Genomic DNA, 20,342 nt, shown 5'->3' on the forward strand with positions numbered 1-20,342 from the left:
TCTCTGCCACTGACACAATTGGTCTCAACCGTTCTTGGACCGCAGACAGTAAAGACGACGTCGACGACAGGGCCAGCTGTAGCTTCGTCGACGGAGATCCCGTAAGAGGCCTGGCGGGAGATGAGGATGTGAGAGTAGCTGGCCGTGCAGACCTCGGGTTACGAGGGATTACCAGGCCTCTCTCCGGGAGCATTCCGGGTTCTACCTCTCTTCTCAATCCGCAGTCACTCTTGTCGCTGGAGGTCTTATCTACGTTGCAAATGTTGCTGACGACACTGGACGAGAGACTACCTCAAGCAACTCTGTCTAGGTCGGCCATCGACCACCCGGGCCCGTCTCGTCGGCCACCTCCGTCAACCCCCACGACATTCTCAGCGGGTGGAGACCTCTCGGCTCCACGCTGCGAGGAAGGAGAGCAGATGGATTCGGACTCGGACAGTAGAGCCTTATCCGATGTCTCACTTCCCCCTCAGGGATCCAACCTGGGAGTCCGAAGCAGAATTAGAAATCCCGAGAAGCCTGGCTCAGCCGTCTCCCCGGACGACATTGGGTCATTTCACACCATGATGGCCAAGGCTTGTACAGAATTCGGGCTGGCCCAGGAAGAGGAGAAAAAGGACTGTTTTCTTTTGAACCACATGGGAAAGAGGAGAAAGTCGGTGTTTTCAGTACCCATCCTGGATCATGTGTGGCAGGAGGGGTTACAGACCATGTGCCACCCTTTCTCGGAACCGGCGATAAAAGGTTGTCTGGAGAAATAATTTAAGGCTCCAGAGGCTACCCCCAAGTGTCTCCTCCCAACCAACTCCTGACTCAGTGGTGTTGGCAGCGGCGGCAAGAAAGGCGAGGGCCCAGCACAAGTGCACGACCCCCCTCGGAAAGTGATGCCAGAAGACAGGATGCTTTTGGCAAAAAAGTGCTGTCGGTAGGTGCTACCACAGTGAAAGCGGCCAATTCTCTGGCCATAGTAGCCAGATACGACAGGGAGATGTGGCACCGAGTGGCTCCTATGCTGGAGCATCTTCCGGAAGAACATCGTAAGGCGGCGATGTTACTGGTCAGGGAAGGTGAAGAGGCCTCCAATCATGCCATAAACATCGCGGTGGACCTTGCGGAATCGGGGTTTAAGCAGGTGAATAATGGTGTGGTTCTCCGAAGGCAGGCATGGCTGAAATGCACCAACTTCTGACCAGAGGTGCAATACAAGGTGCTGGATATGCCTTTTGAGGGGGACCTTCTGTTCGGCGAGAAGGTGGACGAGACCCTGAAGGGCATGTTAGAGGACTCGGACACGGCGCGTTACTTTGGGGGCCCTCCAAAGTGGTCGAAGTTTCCGGTCTTTTCGTCCCTTCAGGAGAGCATCAGGAAATTCCAGATTCTCGGCATTGAGAGACAGATCCTTCAGTAGGCCAGCATACCCCTCCCAGGGACACAGATGGGCTTCTCAAGTGGCAAAACGACGCCGGGACTACCAGGCCCCCAAGAAGAGAACAGGTTACTCGTTGACGAGGGATAAGCAGACCAAGGACCAGCAATGACGGGCATCGGAACATTCTGGGAGGCAGGGTACCGTGCTACATCAACGAATGGGAGCAAATAACAACGGATCAATGGGTGTTAGACACTGTAAAATACGGACATTCCCTGCAATTCAAAAGCAACCCTCCGCACATTCCACCGGCGTTTGTAGCTCAACCCCATCTGAGCGTGTTGCAGCAGGAAGTAGCACTTATGCTACAAAAAGGTGCTATAGAACCGGTTCCGTCATCACAGAGGGATCAAGGGGTTTATTCCCGATACTTTGTGGTTAAAAAAAACAAACGAAAAGTGGCGTCCCATTCTAGACCTGCGCGATCTAAACAAAAGGTTGACTGGTTGGTGAGGGGATCCTCCCCTATGTCGACTCACACAAGTTTGCAGGCCACCATGCACCTCTTACAACAGCTGGGGTTTGCGGAAAACTTCGAGAATTCCTTGTTGACGCTGTCGAGAAGCTTGGTTTTCCTGGGCGCACATTTCGAGACCCAGTCAGGGTTAGTGAAGCCATACTTCGACAGAATCACCAAACTCAATCGATTGGCAAGTCAGCTGAAAATCAATACCAGACTGTCAGTGAGAAAATATATGTCAATTTTGGGCACTATGGCGTCCTGCATTCCTCTGGTGGGCAACTGCCGCCTGTTCATGAGGCCGGTTCAAGAGTTTCTGGCGGACCGGTCGACGCAGGCCCAAGGGCTCTGGTCAGACAAACTGACCGTCGACGACGATGAGCTCCTACTAGCTCTTGAGTGGTGGCAGAGCTTCCAGAATCTATCCTGAGGGGTACCCCTCCAGGAGCCGGAGTTTCAACTAACTATAGTGACGGACGCATCCCTGACAGGCTGGGGAGCACACATGGGCACTCTACAAACGCAAGGTTGTTGGTCTCGGAGGGAATCTCTCCTGCACGTCAACGTTCTGGAATTGAGAGCAGTGCGCTGGGCCCTGAAGTCTTTCCTGCCGCACTTCAGAGGGTCCATAGTGAGAATATTGACAGACAACACGACGGCAATGTTTTACTTGAGGAAGCAAGGGGGCACGCGATCCTGAACCCTTTCCACTGAGGCCCAGAAGGTGTGGCATTGGGCTCTGAAACACGATATATCCATCGTAGCTCATCATCTTCCGGGTGTACGGAACAAGCAAGCGGACTCACTCAGCAGAAATATGGACCACATTCACGAATAGGAGATAGACAGCGTTCAGTTGTCCAAGGTCTTCGAGAAATGGGGACGGCCTCCGGTGGATCTCTTTGCTACGAAGAGGAACAAGACGTGCAAAATATATGCCAGCAGGTGGCCACAGGAAGGCTCTCTGGGGGGAAGCGTTCTCCTTCCCGTGGACAGACAAGTTTCTCTACGCGTTCCCTCTAATACAGAGAACTCTGCAGTGGATACGCAGGTACAGGTGCTGGGTCATCCTAGTGGCACCGTGTTGGCCGAGGCAGCCGTGGTTTTCCGACCTGCTTCACCTGTCAGTGGATCAACCAATAACGTTCCCGAAGGTTCCCAATCTCCTGTCCCGGGACGAGGGAACAGTGTGGCATCACAATCCAGACAGTCTCAATCTCACAGCTTGGCTCCTGACTTTTCGGAATTTGGTGCCTTGAGCATTTTGTCGGAATGTCGGAGGATCCTGCAAGCAGCGCAAGGCCTTTCCACCAACAAGTCGTACAAGTGTAAGTGGAGAAGGTTCTGTACGTGGTGTCAAGGACAGACGGGAGTGCAACCTCTAAGGGTCACTCTGGAACAGCTTCTGCTGTATCTGCTACACCTAGCGAAGAGCGGATTATCTTTTTCTTCAATAAAGGTACACCTGGCGGCCATCTCTAGATTCACGAGAAGAAGGAAGTCGTCTCCCTTGTTTAGTGACAAGTTGGTGAAACACTTCATGAGGGGTTTGTTCCGGGCGTTCCCTCCGTTTAAACGTTTTCCACCAACGTGGAGCCTTAATATGGTGCTAGCAGGGTTAATGAAACCACCCTTTGAACCAATGGCGACATCGTCGATGAAGTTCTTGTCATGGAAAGTGGTCTTTTTAATAGCTATAACATCAGCTAGGCGGATCTCGGAGTTGCAAGCGTTGGTCATAGACCCTCCGTACCTAAGGTTTTTTAAGGACAAAGTGGTTCTGTCAACGAATCCTCGTTTTATTTCAAAAGTTCCTAGGGCTTATCATAAGCACTCATCCATTGTCCTGCCCACCTTTTTCGCGACCCCCTCATCGGCTGCGGAAAAAGTCCTACATACCTTGGACGTCAAGAGAGCTCTAAAATTTTACCTTCATTGGCCTCAGCAACTTAGATCTACGCAACAACTCTTCGTTGCATATGGTCCTTCGGCGAAAGGAAAAGCAATTTCAAAGCAGGGACTGGCCCGATGGGTCTCGTCGACGATTGCCTTCTGTCATTCAAAAGCGGGAAAACTGCTTCAAGGGCCTCCGAGAGCTCATTCCACAGGGGCAACTTCGTCGACGGCGTTGTGGGCAGGAATCCCACTGACAGACATTTGCCAGGCGGCGGCATGGTCAGTGCCTCACACATTTACCCGCCACTACTGCCTCGAATGGCAGCATGCAGACGAAATACAAATGGGAAGAGCAGTCTTGCGCCATCTGTTTCAATAAGGTAAGCCCCTTTCAAGAAGGGACTGTGCTTATTTTGACATATGTATATATGGATGTATATAAGGATTTATATATTTATTTATATATGTGTATATAGGTATTGATCTGTGCATGTACTGTTGCACATTTTAAATTGGCATCCTACGTAAGCGTGGTTCGCTATACATATGCTTAGAAGGGTGCCGGATTGCATTCCCACCTCCTCTTTTTCAGGATCACTGCTGTGCATTCTATTCTAAGCATGTGAATCCATGAAAGATCCAATGCTGGAGAAGGGAATAGTTTCTTACCTGTAACTCCATTTCTCCAGCATTGGTATCTTTCATGGATTCACATGCGCCCGCCGGCCTCCCCGGAATGCAATCGTCTTGAATATCTAGGTTTCACCCCATTCTGCTTTGGAGGGGTCGAAATCTGAAGGGAGCCGCAGGGGCGGGGCATTTATACCGCTACGTCCTAGTGGGGCATGCGTGCGCAGGCCCAAAACGGCGTAGATAGGACACAAAAGTGTCGAACGTTTTCCTATGGGAAACGGCTTTATAAGCGTACCGAGGGTTCCCAGTCTGTCAACTGGGAATATTCTAAGCATGTGAATCCATGAAAGATACCAATGCTGGAGAAATGGAGTTACAGGTAAGAAACTATTCCCTTCTGCGGCCTACCCGGACATGGCCCAGGAGAAAAGAAGCTCGACGCCCCGAAAGCTGTTCAGGGTTTGCCCTGGATGCCAGCTGCAGAATGTGTTCAAGGAGGACGAGCACTCAAAATGTCTCTATTGCCTTCATGAGGACAAAACACACGTGGAGAAGAACTGCGTTTTGCAGGAACATGTCGGAACGGACCATCAAGGACCGACACCTTCGTCTCTCCAACTGGGTAGAAGGAAAGAGCCCGTCAGGTGAGAAGAAGAAGTCCGAGCAGTCTTCTAAGTCCTGTGAGGGCGCCCCGGCGACGGGGGCCCAACAGAAAGCAAAGCACCGTGAGTCCGCGGGCACCGGGAGCGCCGAACGGTCAGGCTCCTCGGCTGCCAGGCAGGGCGCATCCTCTCCAGCACCATCGACCACGAGCCAATGCTCTGGCTCAGGGAAGAGGAAGGCTGAGAACCCGGCGAAGCTTCTGGAGAAGCCCCGGTCGAGCTAGAAGGATCCAGCTGAGGGGGAGCGAGGCGGTGACCCTCCCCCCAAGGTGAAGGCCACAGGCCCACAGAAGGTGGTAAAGGCCTTGATTCACCCGGCCAAGGCCTCTATCGAGGAAGTTGCGGTGGCCCTGGCGCAGCCTGTGGAGGCTACACCAGTGGAGGTGACCTTGGGGCCCAGAGTCTCCCTGCCTCCGCGGAGGGAAGCCTCTTTCAGTACCATCGAGAAGACCCCCGTGAAGACCCTGGCGGAAAAAGAGGGGGGGGGCGGTGTCCATTGTGGACACGGACACAGCCTCCGAGGGCATCGAAGAGGCCCGGTCCCACGGGAGGGATCCCGACAAAGAGGACGACGAGAGCGACGGCGGTACCGGCGAGGGTCCTAGTCACGCTTCGCGCCTGTCGCTTCCGGAGTCGCAGGACAACTCGGTGGCCATTTTGTTGGCAATGCAATCCTTATGTTCGGAGATGAGGACGAGATTGCCCCTACCACCGACAGAGGAGCCGGAACCAGGCCCGACGGAGGAGCCAGAGCCAGGCCCATCGGGAAGTCCCCCAAACAAGAGAAGACAGACCCATCCAGCCCCGCCTTGTCAGCCGTCGCGGCCTACTCAACCTTTGCCCACGTCCCGCGTCCCTGGGGATGACACGGGAACGGACACGGCCACGACGGGTACCGACGACGGCGGTGACGACGGGACGGGGCTCCCATCGCCTCCAGCCCAGGCCTTTCCATGCAATGATCGCCAGGGCATCCACGCTTTTTCAGCGTTGCCCCGAAGAGAAGGCAGGAAGGTTTCCTTTACCAACGGCGCGAGGCCAAGAGGAAGACAGTCCTCGCTGTGCCACTGCTGGATGACATCTGGGACGAGGGTCTCACCCTTCTCAAGAACCTGTCTACGACGCCTGCCAAGAGGGATCGGTACGAGAAGAAGTACCGGGTCCTCGACGTGGCCCCTGTGTGCCTTAGGGCACAACCGACCCCTGACTCTGTCGTCTCAGCGGTGGCCAAGAAGAAAGCGGGGGAGCATCGGCCTCAACGTCAACTTCCCCGCCAGACGGCAAAGGAAAGAAGTTGGACGCAATGGGACGACGAGTTATCTCGTCGGCGGCAACAACGATTAAGGCGGCCAACGCCCTCGCGATCGTGGCCCGCTATGACAGGGAGTTATGGTACAGGATCGCCCCCCCTGTTAGACTTCCTACCGGACGACAAGAGGGCCGAGGCCTTGGAGATCTTGCAGGAAGGGGAGGTGGCGTCGGACCACGCCATAACGGTGGTAACGTACATTGCCGACACCGGTTTCCGCCAGCTAGGCAACAGCATTTGCCTTAGACGATGAGGGTGGCTCAAGGCGATGGATTTCTGCCAGGACGTACAAGCCAAGGTTTTGGACATGCCGTTCGGCGGGAACAACCTGTTTGGGAAAACAGTGGATGGGTCCCCCCAAGCCATCAAAGCAGACACGGAGACAGCTAAGTCCCTAGGCGTTATCCGGCAACGAAGGCCATCCTTTCGGAGCTCCGGAGGCAAGCAGGGTGCCTCCAAGGGATTCGGTGGTGGCTCCTCCACGTACCGCCAAGCGGCCCGCTCCACGTCGCAAGAAGCCTATAGAGGACGAGGCAAGTCGGGTGGACCCCGCTGTCGTCGCCAGGGAGGCCAAGGCGGCAAGGCGTCCTCCAAGCAAGATTGAACCGACCGTGGCGTCGGGGCCCCCACCGAAGCACCCCGGTGGGAGGCCGGCTGGCGAAGTTCGTCAGCGTGTGGGAGTCCATCTCCACCGACCGTTGGGTGCTGGACGCCCTGGCCCAAGGGCACGCCCTCGAATTTCTAAAAATGTGCCCCCGCATACCACCCGGGTCAGGAAGGAAAATGACGTCCCTCAACTGCTGTTGGAGGTAAGGGCAATGCTCAAGAAAGGTGCCATTGAGCTCGTCCCGAAGAGGCTCCGGGGCTCCGGAGTATACTCAAGGTACTTCCTCGTGAAAAAGAAGACAGGAGGATGGCGACCCATCCTGGACCTGCGACGACTGAACAAGTACATCAAGGCACAGAAGTTCCGGATGGTCACCCTCCAGCACGTGCTGGGACAGCTGGAGGAGGGCGATTTCTTGTCATTGGATTTGGAGGATGCATACTTTCACATCCCCATTTTAAAAGGACAGCGAAAGTTCCTCAGGTTTGTGGTCCAAGGGCGGCACTACCAGTTCAAGGCCCTCCCTTTCGGACTGAAGTCGGCACCCAGGGTTTTCACCAGGTGCCTCGCTCCAGTGGCGGCGCGGCTGTGCCTTCAGGGGATCCACGTCTACCCCTACCTGGACGATTGGCTCATCCGCGCAAGGACCAAGGGAGCTCGCCGTGGTACATAAAGCGAAGACCGTCCAGCTACTCACAGACCTGGGATTCTCCATCAACTTCCCCAAGTCCCACCTGGTGCCCTCGCAAGTTGCACTGTTTCTTGTAGCCAAGCTCGACACAGTGACGCGTCTGGCCTCACCGTCGGAGGAGAGGACAAAGGCCATCCTAGGCAAGGTGCAGTGTCTGCTGGCCACGGACGTGGCCAAGGTAAGGTTCATCAAGTCCCTCCTCGGGATGATGTCCTCTTGCATATATCTCGTGCGCCTCTGCAGGCTTCGGATACGCCCTCTACAGGAGTTCCTCGACACCCGCTGGATACAAGCAACGGGCATCTTAGAAGACAGGATCCCTCTCAACGAGACCTTCCGTCGAGCGATCCGGTGGTGGGGCACCCGCGCTCATCTGGCGGCAGGAACAGACTTTCAGACCCCCGCCCACCCGTTGACGGATGCCTCCCTGGAGGGGTGGGGAGCGCATACCGGAGATCTTCATGCGAGAGGCCTTTGTCTCCCGGAGGAGAAGCCGCTCCACATCAACATACTGGAGCTCCGGGCAGTGTTCTGGGCCCTCAGGTCCTTTCTCCCGTCCCTCAAGGGCAAGGTAGTGAGGATCTTCACCGACAACACCATCTCGATGTTTTACATACGGTAGCAGGGCGGAACCAGATCCCCAGCCCTATCAAGGAAGCCCAGGATCTGTGGCATTGGGCCGTTGCTCAAGGGATGTTTCTGGTGCCGTTTCATCTGGCAGGTAAAATAAACACCATCGCCGACTCACTCAGCAGAGAGCTGCGCTCGTGCCACGAGTGCGAACTACGCCAGGATCAAGTGGACCGACTCTTTCAGCGATGGGGAAAACCCCAGATCGACCTGTTCGCGACGGTGACAAACTCCAAATGCCAGAGGTTCGCCAGCAGGTTTCCCCAACCGAGGAGCCTGGGGGATGCTTTCTCGTTCCCTTGGGACGGCTTGTTCCTTTATGCGTTCCCTCCGTTGCCGTTGTTGCTCTGACTCGTCAACCAGCTCAAGAGGTCCCGGTGCAGAATGATCCTCGTCGCACCGGCGTGGCCGAGACAGATCTGGTTCCTGGACCTTCTGGACTTGTCAGCGTCCCCACCAGTCAAGCTGTCGACAGATGCAGATCTTCTCTCCAGAGAAGGAGGCGCAATTCTTCATCACGACCCAGAGTCGCTGAATTTGCAGGCCTGGCTCCTGCAGCACTAGAGTTTGGAGGATACGATATCCCGGCCGACTGTAGAGAGGTTCTTGCGAAGGCAAGGGCGTCCTCAACTCTCAAGTGCTACGGACATAAGTGGAAGAGGTTCTCTATCTGGTGCCGGGCACAGAAGATTAACCCTCTGCGGATTACGGCCCCTCAAGTATTGCCGTTCCTACTGTCGCTAGCCAAAGCTGGACTATCTCATGCTTCAGTCATGATACACCTGGCAGCGATTTCCCGATACACCAGGACTACAGGGCAGTCATCCCTGTGGTCTCATCGTCTGGTTAAGGAATTTATGAAGGGACTGTTTTTCGATCATTCCCGCCGGTGAAGGCGCCACCCCCTGCGTGGGAACTCAACGTGGTGCTGACCAGGCTCATGGGTCCGTCGAAGTTTCTGTCGTGGAAAACAGCATTCCTGGTGGCCATCACCTCTGCCTGACGTGTGGGAGAGATCCAGGCACTATCCTGCAAGCCTCCATACCTGACTTTTCGTCCTACGTGGACCGAACAAAGAGTTTTCGGAGGACATCACAGCTGTTTGTGAACTTTGGACCTGTGAACCAAGGGAAGGCTCGCTCGAAGGCTTCCATTTCCAGATGGCTGTCCGGCTGCATCATGCACTGTCATCGGTTGGCAAACCGACCGTTGCCCGGCCGTCCGAGAGCCCATTCGACCAGAGCGGTCGCTGCTACCATGGCGTTCTTGTCTGGTGTGCCCCTGCTGGACATCTGCAGGGCTGCTACGTGGAGGTCGACGCACACCTTCACGAGATTCTACTGCGTCGACTGGTATTCCAGGGAGGAGTCCAGGGTCGGCCAAGCAGTGCTGCACAACCTGTTCGCTTAAGGTGAGCCTGGTGAGGAGGTACGAAATGCTTAATGTTGAGTTTTGATGTAATGCTTAATGTTGAGCCTTTGCCACCTCCTGTGGTGGTGCATGTGTGTACTGCTATGCATTCTTATATTCATGAGGATGTGAATCCATGCCAGACCCCATGCTGGAGAAGGAACAAGTTACTTACCTGTAACTGTTGTTCTCCAGCATGGGTCTGGCATGGATTCACATGCGAACCCTCCCTTCTACCCCTCTGCGGTTCTTCACTGGTTCATACTGCCACTTTACGTGCTACCAAATCTGAGGATGGCTGCCAGAGGCAGGGCTTAGGGAGAGGGCAGTCATTGGCTGGGGGCAGTTTGACCCAGAGACCAGTGATTGGTTACTACTGAGAAAGACATATCAGAAACGAAACTGATACTGATTTTTTTCTTTACCGAGGATTCCCGGCCTGACGACGGGGAATATTCATGAGCATGTGAATCCATGCCAGACCCATGCTGGAGAACAACAGTTACAGGTAAGTAACTTGTTCCTTCTTACCAATCCTAATGCAGCTAAAACCAAACTTTTATTTTGTGATTGGATTAACACAAGAATAAAATGTGTGGAATTATCTCTATTTAAAGAAAACGCATTCCTTTGTAAAAAACGTAAACATTTGTAACCATATTTTAATACATTTCTGAGTGCTTTTCATAGGAATCAATATTTGAGATTCTGTCTCGATTCGTGTCACACTAGAGATCTACTAACCAGGAGGTGTTTGATAAACAAACAGAACATATGTATATTGTGCTCTGATCCAAAAGAAGGTGAAACCATCAAGCACTTGGTTGTTAAATGTTCAGCTTTGTTGAGCTTGAGGAGGAAATACTTTTTTTTGGTATTTTTTCAAGTTCTAGTAATATGGTATCCGAAACACTTGGGAGGCTATGTTCAGTTGTCATCGTCAGAGGACCAATATAGCAGTGGTTTAATTTATGTCTTCTCTGAATTTGACCGAACCTGAGTGAAACTTCATATAAAGCATGAACTGGTAGTTGCAAGAAAGCATGAACTTGTAGTTACGAGAAATTATTACAATGCAGATTTTTATTTTATTTGTATGACATTTTCATAACAAGATCGAATCAGTTTAATCTTCTGTTTTAATCATAATTGGATAATTCTAGTGTCTGTCATTCTTAATTTTTTTTTTTAACATATCTTTATTAGATTTCACATATCAACCAACCTTGAACCGTTCAACTCCCTCCCACATTACTCTTGCCTGCGCCGATCTCGTCATCTTTGGGATCAGTGTCCAGAGGTCTACCCAGTGTTCTTTCGGAGGTTCCCCCCCCAGTGTTCTGTTCCATTTGACCATGTAAGACCACTTGATCTCTTCCTCTTGGGAGTTTATGAACGAGTACAGAGTGGAGACCCATTTCTTTTCCCCTGTGTTGGAGATTACATATTTCTCAAAGGGAGTGAGAGATCTTGTTGCGGCCTTAGCAATTTCCGGTGTTTTTAGCCAGTGTTTGAGTTGTTCGTATCTGAATTTATCCCTTTTATGTGATGATTTGCGTGGGTAGCATGAGTCGAAAGTTCTGACTTCTCCGTCCAAGAACATTTGGCCGATTTTCGTTATTCCGGCTTCTTCCCAGTTTACGTAGGCCCCCTGTTCCATTCCCGGTGGGAACTGCAGATTCCTCAACATGGGAGTGAAAGGGCCTAGTGTGGTGGTCAGTATGCCTTTTCGTGTTTGGGTGTCCCATGCCCCCATTGTTTTCAAAATTTCGCTAATCCCCAGGTTGGGGTGTCTGTATTGTTTCTGTTTCCAGAGCAATTCTACCAACAGGGTCCTTGCTACTGCCTTATCTGGCTTCGCCCAGATCTGTTGCGGGTTTTCGCCCCTCCACTCCCTGAGTACCTTTAGCTGGGCCGCTTGATAGTACTTTTGGAAATGGAGAAGCGCCAGGCCCCCCTCCCTGGTTGGTGCGGTTAGGGTCGCCCTCGCCAGTCTTGGGGTCTTCCCCTTCCACACGAAGGTCGAGATCACTTTGGATAAGGTTTTAAAGAAAGTTCTAGGGATCCCCACCGGAAGCGCTTGAAAATAGTACAGAAGCTTTGGGAGGATGGTCATCTTGACCGCTTGAATTCTGCCCCACCAAGAAATCATCAGAGGATTCCATCTATCCAGGTCTCTGCGTAGGCCCGCTATGAGCTGCAGATAGTTTTCCCCATTCAGTTGTCCTATCTTGTGGGTTGGTGTAATGCACAGATATTTTATCCCTTCCTTTGCTATCTTAAGGTCCAAACCTTTTGCTCCCTTTCTATCCTCCCCCTGTCCCCCACCAATATTAATATTTCTGATTTGCCCCTATTGATTTTTAGGCCAGAGATTGCCCCAAAGTCTTCCAGCTCCCCCATCACTGCCGCTAAAGTTCGGCCCGGGTCCTCTAGTGCAATTAGCATGTCATCTGCGTATGCTATCACTTTATGCTGCGTTCCTGCCATATCTATCCCTTTTTAATGTGCTTTGCCTCTCTTAATTTCGTTAGTAGGGGTTCTAGAAAGATGGCATATAGCGGGGACAGTGGGCAGCCTTGCTTCTTACCTCTTGTTATTATTACACTTTCTGTTACCTCCCCATTGATGGCCACTCTACTCGATGGGGAGTTATAGTTTGCTCTTATCCTTGCGATGAATTGTTCCCCAAAGCCCATAACTTTCATGGTTTTAAATAACATGGACTATTCTACCCGGTCGAACGCTTTCTCTGCGTCCACCGCGAGAAGCACCGCCGGGGTTTGTGTAATGCATATTTTCTCCACTTTGTGGATGAGCCTTCTCAGGTTGTCATGGGTTTGCCTTCCCGGGATGAAGCCCGATTGGTCCGGATTAATCCGGCTTGGGAGAAGCAGGGATATTCTTGCTGCTAGTATTTTCGTGTACATTTTTGCATCCAAATTTATTAGGGAAATCGGTCTATATGATGCAGGTGATGACGGGTTTTTCCCTGGTTTATGGAAAACTAGGACCTTCGCTTCATTCATTGTGGGGGTAACATTGCCGCGCTCTTTAAATGAGTTTAGTAGCATGGTTAGGGCCGGGGTCAGTATATCCACATATTTTTTATAGAATGGGGCTGTGAAACCATCTGGGCCAGGAGCTTTGTTTACCGGGAGGTCCCTTATTGCCTTTTTAACTTCGTCTTCCTGTATCGGATTCTCCAGAGCCTGCCTATCCTCTTCCGATATTCGGGGGATGGGGAGGGAGTCAAGATATTTGTCCTGTGCCTCTCCATCCGGGTGTTCTGTGGAGTAGAGTTTCTGGTAGAATTTTCTAAATGTCTCTCCTATACCTTGAGTGCGTGTCAGCTGTTCCCCATTTGTGTCTCTAATAGTCTTGATCGTTGTTTCTTTCTGTTTTGTGCGGAGTTGTCTAGCTAATAGCCTATCTGCTTTGTTTGCTTTTATGTAATATCTCTGTCTGAGAAATAAAAGGCTCCTTTCTACCCCCTTTGTGCGAAACATCTCTAGCTGGCTCTGTGTGTGTTACAGCGTTTTCTTTAAGGCTCTGGTGGGGTGGGCCACTATTTTCTCCTGCAGATCCGTTATTGCTTTTTCCAGTTCCTTTTCCCACTTATACCTTTGTTTGTCCCTCGTGATCTTCAGCGCCATTATCTTCCCACGGATGACGGCTTTGAATGCCTCTCAGACTGTGGCCATAGAGACCTCCCCGGTATCGATTTGCGTGAAGTATTCCTCTATCATTTCCCTTACCGTTTCCCCCATTACCGGGTCCTGAATTATATCCCCTGGCAGTCTCCACCTCCAGAGCCCGTTGGATCTCCCCGGGAGGTTTAGATCAAGCCACAGGGGTGCATGATCGGAAAGAGCAATAGTTCCCAGGTCCACCCCTTGAATCTTGCCCATGAGCCCCATTGATAACCAGAAATAGTCGATTCTTGACATTGAGTTATGGACGTGTGAGAAATGTGTATCCTCGTTGTTCCCCCTTCACTTCCCTCCACACATCATTTAGGGCTAGCTGGTCCATCTGCTGCTTTAGGCATTTTGAGGGGCCCCTTGACCCTGTGTAATCCCTGAGCTTCTATCCACTTGTGGGTCCCATGCTATATTCAAGTCACCCCCAGTATCACCTCCCCCTTTGCGAAGGCTTCCAATTTCCCCAGGGTATCTCTAAGGAAACCATCCTGACCCACATTGGGCGCGTATACTGACGCCAATGTTAAGCGCTGGCCTTCTAACACTACGTTGGCGAACGCGTACCTTCCTTCTTTATCTGAGGCAGCTTCCTCTAGTTTGGGGTCCCACCCTTCCCTTATCGCTATAAGAACTCCCGATCTTTTTTCTGGTGAATTTGCTTGGGCCCATATTTTGTACTCTCTAATTCGAGTTCTCCTTGTCCTTTGCTCTAATATGAGTTTCTTGAAGCAGTAGTATGTCCGCCCTTTCCCTTTTGAGTTGTTTCTCCAGTTTAACCCTCTTTGGTGGGGTGGTTCAGCCCCCGAATGTTGTATGTTACAGTACTGATTCTCCCCATTTTGTGGCGTATATGCACTTTAGCTTATTGTCCCCTTTCATTGACGTTATATTCGGAAACCTGCCCCCCTCCCCTTTTCCCCTTCCCTTGAACTTGCCCCCTCAAACCCCAAACATAAACCAAACAACTTGCCCCCGAGTAGGGCGAGGGTTCCTATTGATGCTAGGGCGTTGCGCCCAGAGCTCCCTGCCCTCCATACCCTCGGGGGACAATTGCGTGGGGAATCCTAAACCCCACATAGCCATCCGTCCTTATCGGATTCCAAGCCGGAGCGTCCCGCCCAGGCCGCCTGGATCACCATTCTTGTAGCAGTGCATTCTCCTTCGCTCCCCCCCAGCTGGGTTTCGATTATCTGCCCACAACCATGTCCGTGGTGTACCACTTTCCTTCGTCTGTTCAAGGCATTTTCCTGCGGATTTCCCTTCCCAAGTGTGGCCTTTTTTGCTTTATAGCTTCCCAGCCCTTAGGTTTTCTCCTTTGGTCGCCCCTTGGCGCAGCTTGATCTGTTTCCTCTTCATCTTCCTGTATGCCCATTATGTTAAGGCCTTCTTCCCATGTGGTCGATCTTCTCTGTTTCCCCTCCCATGTGAAGGTCAGTCCAAACGGGAAGGTCCATTTGTATAGGATTTGTTTCGCCACCAATGCCTTGACCAACGGGGCCATCACACGTCTTTTCTGCAGTGTGACCAGGGCTAAATTCTGGAATAATTGTATTTCTTGTCCATTCATCCTGATATGCTCCATTTCTCTGGCCCTTCTCAGGATCTGCTCTTTTTGTGGCTATGAGGAGAGAGCGACCAGGACATCCCTCGGCCTTTCACCCGGAGGTCCGGATATTTTCGGTCCTACCCTATGGACCCGGTCCACTCCAACTGTGTCTGACTCTGGAACCTCTAGGATATCCCTGAACACTTCCTTGACCGCTGTCTTCAGATCTTTGTCCTGCACAGATTCCGTCATGTTTTTAATGCGAATATTGGACCTTCTGGAGCGATTCTCCAGGTCCTTGCATTGTATTTCCAGGTTATGGGTGAGTCTCACCAGGTGTTCCTGTGTTTCGCTAACCTGTTGGGATTGTTCTTCAATACCCTGGACTGCTCTCTCCAGTATGTCTGTTCTCTCCTCCATTTTGGCCACATCTACCTTCAGATCATTCACTGCCTGTTTCATGTCATTTTTCATTGTCGTGAACTGTTCCTGCACTGTTGACATGAATTTGTCCTGTAATTCCTGGAGCCATTCTTGCATGTCGTCTCGAGAGGGTGGTAGTTGGTAGGTCGACGGTGCCGCACACTTCCCTTGCTGATCTTCCTGGGACTTCCCTTTTGCCTGCAGTGTGGAGTCAGATGACCACATCTGAAGGATATTTGTGTCCTGTTTCGGTTTGTGGGGTCTGCTGGGTGGGGTTGCCTTTCCCTTTCGCCCTTGACATGATCGAGGAGAGTACCTGGAGTGTTTGAGGGTATCCTGTGAACTTTTCAGAGTTGCGTATAGTGCCTCCGCCGCCTCCCCCAGCAGGCAGTCTTCCCACTGTGGCTGTGACCCGCCCCGGAGGGCCTTTGTTTGGTAGGTTTGTGTTTAATGCTCCTTTCTTATATGGCCCTTTTTTTGGCTTGTTTGGCCTCCCGTAATTGGAGTCCCTTCTTCGGGTGCCACTGCTTAGGCCACCCACAGCGGGCCCCTCCTGTCTCTTCCCCCCCCTCCAAGGGTGGCCCACCCCTTGTGGGGTTCAATTTGCCTTCCCTGTGTGGCTATGAGCTGTGCACCAGGCCCTCAGTCTTAGGCGCACCAGCCTCCCAGCGATCTCGCTCACCTCCAGGTGTTGCGTCGTTGATGTCCGTTCCTCTGCTTCAGACTCCCATGGCGGCAGGGCCGGAGTGTTGGAAGGCCCTCGCCGGCGACTCCTCCCTGCTTCGGCCGACGGCGCGCCTCCCCTGGCTGCTCATCTCCTCGTATCTTCAAGGTGATTCTCTCGAGGGAATATTCCACCCGATGGTTCTGCTTCTTTTCACTGCCGGGGGATGGGGCCGAACCGCCCGCTTGACTCCCTCAGCTGCGCGGTGCTGCTTGCCACGATGGGGTAGGGGCGGTGTCCCCGCTGCTCCCGGGTGCCCGTCCTTAGTTGATCGTCTTCTTGGGGTGACGGGGGGAAGAGGTGAGAGCCTGCCAAAGCCCCCCCCAGCCGGGGTTTCGCTCCTCCGTTCCTGAGTCGTTCGGCGCAGCCTGCGGGCTGGCCCTCGGTTACCTCCCGGTGGGGGGATGGGCAGACTCCGCGCCCCGCACCTCCGCGATGCGCCCGGCCCTTTTGGGGGGTCGACTATCGCTCCAGGGGTGACCCGAAATTGGGGGGGGGGAGTTCCCACCAGTCGCCGCATCCAGTTCTGCTGCATAGTTGTGCTTCAGTTTGGCGGCCTGGGCGGAGAGCGTCTATGCACGTCTCATCGCCCCGGCGGCCATATTCTTAATGTTTTTAATTATGTAATTGCGTAGGAAACTTTGTACACTTCCATTATTGCATCATTTATATTACTTTATAAAATATTTGTAAAACTTTTTTTTTTTATAATAATTCTGATTTGAAAAGGTGGTTTCGACCAGTTAGAGCAAACAAATAAAAACGTAATGTAATGAAAACTGAAGACACAGACTGAATGAATAATTAAAATAAACACGAACTAAAAAGTAACTGATGACCAAAGTAGTAACAGGAGGTGAAGGGTAGGGGGCGCAAGTGCTCAGGAAAGAACTGATGGATGACTGAAGCAAACCAAGTGAGGTCCTAATGCACTAAATCAAAACAAGAGAAAGCCTGTCGAGAAGAGATTCCCAAATAAAACGACACAATGAAATGTATGTTTTTTCAATTTGTGTAACCCATACTGTCAATACAATCAACACAACACAACTAATGAAGGCAGAACTCGCCCGTCGAGGGGTTAACTTCTCAAATTGACACGAGCGTATGTAGACACACTGAATAAATCAGTGCAATATATCTTTAAACAATCTGAAAGGAGGAGCACAGAATGCATGGCTTAACATCTCAGTGGCACCAGAAGAAAATGATCTTAGAAAAGAGCTCTTTACTGAGTTTGAGGCTTAGTCATCAATGTAAATTTGTAGAAGTGAACAATATAGGGAGCCACATGCTGCTTAATTCGGCGTGTGTGAAATAGGCTCATCAAGTTAAGAAGCCTGTAAAACGGATGCACGAAAATAATAGGTGCTGCAGACATGGTATTACATTGTAAAGGCTATGGATGGAAACAGGCCGGAATGATGGGGCACACCTGAAAATGTTATTTTTTAATTGTGTGCCTGCTCTGTGGTAATGTTAATTTTTCGTGGGTATTACAACTTTGAGCACAGGCTATAGATGAATGAAGCATTGCATTATTTGTGAAAATGTTCACTGTTTTTGCAAGATACTGTAATTGTTTCCATGAAGCTTTACAAAGCTATTGAAATAAGGTTGCGTAATGCATAGTTCGTGTTCAAGAAGCTTGTGATATTCTGTGATTCGGATATGCCTTATATCGTCCCATTCCACTTGTAACTGTACAGCTAAATCAAGATTACGTCTTGGAATAATAGGACATACCTTCCACAGTTTATGGCATCATCCCAATGATAATTCGTATGAATGTTAATTCCCCTTGCGTGTGACAACTTCGAATAGTGGCAAGTAGATCTTCGCTTAGGAACATTATTGCTTTCTGTGTTTACACGTTTGAATTGGGGGGGGGGGCATGCAATGTAACGGTACCTTACAGTGAATTAATCTCTGCATTATATCATAGTACGATGTTTGCTTACACAGTAGTATTCTTGCAATATTGTGTAATTGTTTCAATTAAATGTTACTAAGCTGTTGGGGTAGAGGATTATGTCGATTGTGATATTGTTTCAGTGAAATGTATTGAACCAACCTTTCCAACGTAGAATGAATGTACAGTGGGTACTGTAAATGCATTATAAGTTAGAATTCAAACAGGACACGCATATGCACCCTAAACCACACAGTTATCCATTCCCAACCAACGCTCCCAATTTACACTTAATTGAACCAGACTTTGCAATGCTTGTTGAAAATAGAACCTTTCATGTTTCTCTTCCTGTGCAGGGACATGTCACTTGTTTACTATGTTCTTGTGAATGGAGCACATTGACCCACTAAGTGGACGGTGTTTGGGGGTGGGGGGTGTTTGTGGGTGGCCTAGCCCAGTAGTATGCGGTCTCTAAATCCTTGAAAGCCGGATTGTACCTGTAAAATGTTTGTGCTGGTAAATAATGGGGAGTGTCAGGGGAGAGTAGAGAAAGGATTGCAAGACCTAGTGAGCTTTTTATGCTGTATGAAAAAGGATGTGCTGCAGAGGTCTTCTATCATGACAATATACTTTGTTACGTTTGCTGTTAAGTAGTTGCTGAAATCTTAGCCTAGGTTGTTAGATGTGCACGACTAGCTTGGTGTTCTGATCCGAAGAGCTGCTTAAGGTATGTCTCGATTGCTTTGTCTGGTCACATTTCTCTTTTTAGTTCTTATAATATTAGTTTGAGTCTGTTGCATGGTATCTGTATATTTTAAGTGTTAGAAAATCAAACTAGTCACAAGACATGGTATGTTGTAATATGTTCTGTTTCTATACTTTCAATCTTGGACATTTTAAGCAACGTTTAACGTTGCATGTGTATTTGTTGTGTGTCTGTGCATCTATGTAATCTTCTGTGTGGTTTTCGAACTGGTCCTTCGGTCAAATGAACTGTTTCAATAATTGAGAAAAGCTAAATGTCACCTTTTTTGGAGATGTGAAAGTATGCTTCTTGATGTTATTTGTCTGTTAATATTTTATTCTAAACTTTTTATGAAAGTTGTCTTCCGTTTCTGGTCTTCCAGAAGTGACCTTTCTATGCGACAGCCAGTGGCCAGTCCCGAACTAGCCCTATTTAGGACACAGAGCGTTGACATTCGTATGAAGTAAAATGGGTGTATTTCCCCTCCAAAGATAGATTTTTTTTGTTTTTGTTTTGTTATAAAATAATGATAAATAAAATCCTGGGCAAATCACTGGTCCACTGTGCAATATTAAGTGATGATGTTAAGAGATATTAGTAGAGTTTAATCTGCCACAGTCCTAAAATGCCCATATAGACATTGCTATGTTGAGACTACCAGCAACCACTTCATGCATGCATTTTTACTGAACTATAGGCACACAGACACAAGCTTTTAAATATACAAAGTCATCCACGTTTTCTTTAGACGGTGCTTATTTAGATTTTCTAATATGATCAATGAGAACTGTAGGCTTGTAAGCTTGTTAATGTGTGATCAGGCTCTGATCTCACCAACTGTACAGTGTCCATTAAATAGTGCTGAGATCTTGGTCTGGTTTCAGATCTGTTTATAAGGCTTTGTTGGTGCCTCCATCTTTTAACAAAATCCATTTCTTAACAGGTTAGTATTTACTAGCTTATCTTCTTACTACTCTGTGGGGCGAGAGTGACGATGAATGGCCAACTGTACCAGCTCCCAAATGCTCACAGAAACATACTCAAATGTGTTGTGACGGGGCCAGTGCTGCAGATAAGATTAAGTGGTACTATTTTACTCCCTATTGTTTAAAATTGGGAGTAAAATTGTGTTTAGTAAGTAAAAAAAAGTCCCATGCCCAACAGGAGTGTTGTAAAAGGTCTTAAATGTTCTCGCTCTTAAATGTTTTTTAAATTAATTCGTGCACATAAAAAACATGTTTATCTTTTTGGATCAGGCAGTAAAAGTAGTTTCACTTTTCCAAACCTATCTATTGAGTTGTGTTGGTGAAGGCAACAGCACCAGGTCCTACATGTCTGTTTACCTTTTTTTGGTTGGGAGTATTTTTACTCCCTCTTTTTATATTTTGGGAGTATTTACCTGTTTTTAGGGATGAAAAGTAGCAGATACACCACTTATCTGTGGTGTCGTACAGGACATTGCTATCATATGGTAGAGATTGCCTTGGGGTGTTCATTTCTGGGACATCGTATCCCCAAGCTCCAACAATCTCTCCATAGACTGAAGGACAGGTCCAAAGTT

The 20,342-nt window shown here is 50.0% G+C and overlaps 1 protein-coding gene across 1 annotated transcript in view; it reads left to right on the top strand.

Moving 5' to 3' along the window:
* VPS35 (VPS35 retromer complex component) overlaps positions 1–20,342 on the top strand; it is a 1,351,314-nt gene that overhangs the window by 130,092 nt on the left and 1,200,880 nt on the right. The gene's annotated exons all lie outside the window — the stretch shown is intronic.

The sequence above is a fragment of the Ambystoma mexicanum genome, chromosome 1p (assembly GCF_040938575.1).
Source record: "Ambystoma mexicanum isolate Mex_15411 chromosome 1p, UKY_AmexF1_1, whole genome shotgun sequence".
NCBI lineage: Eukaryota > Metazoa > Chordata > Amphibia > Caudata > Ambystomatidae > Ambystoma > Ambystoma mexicanum.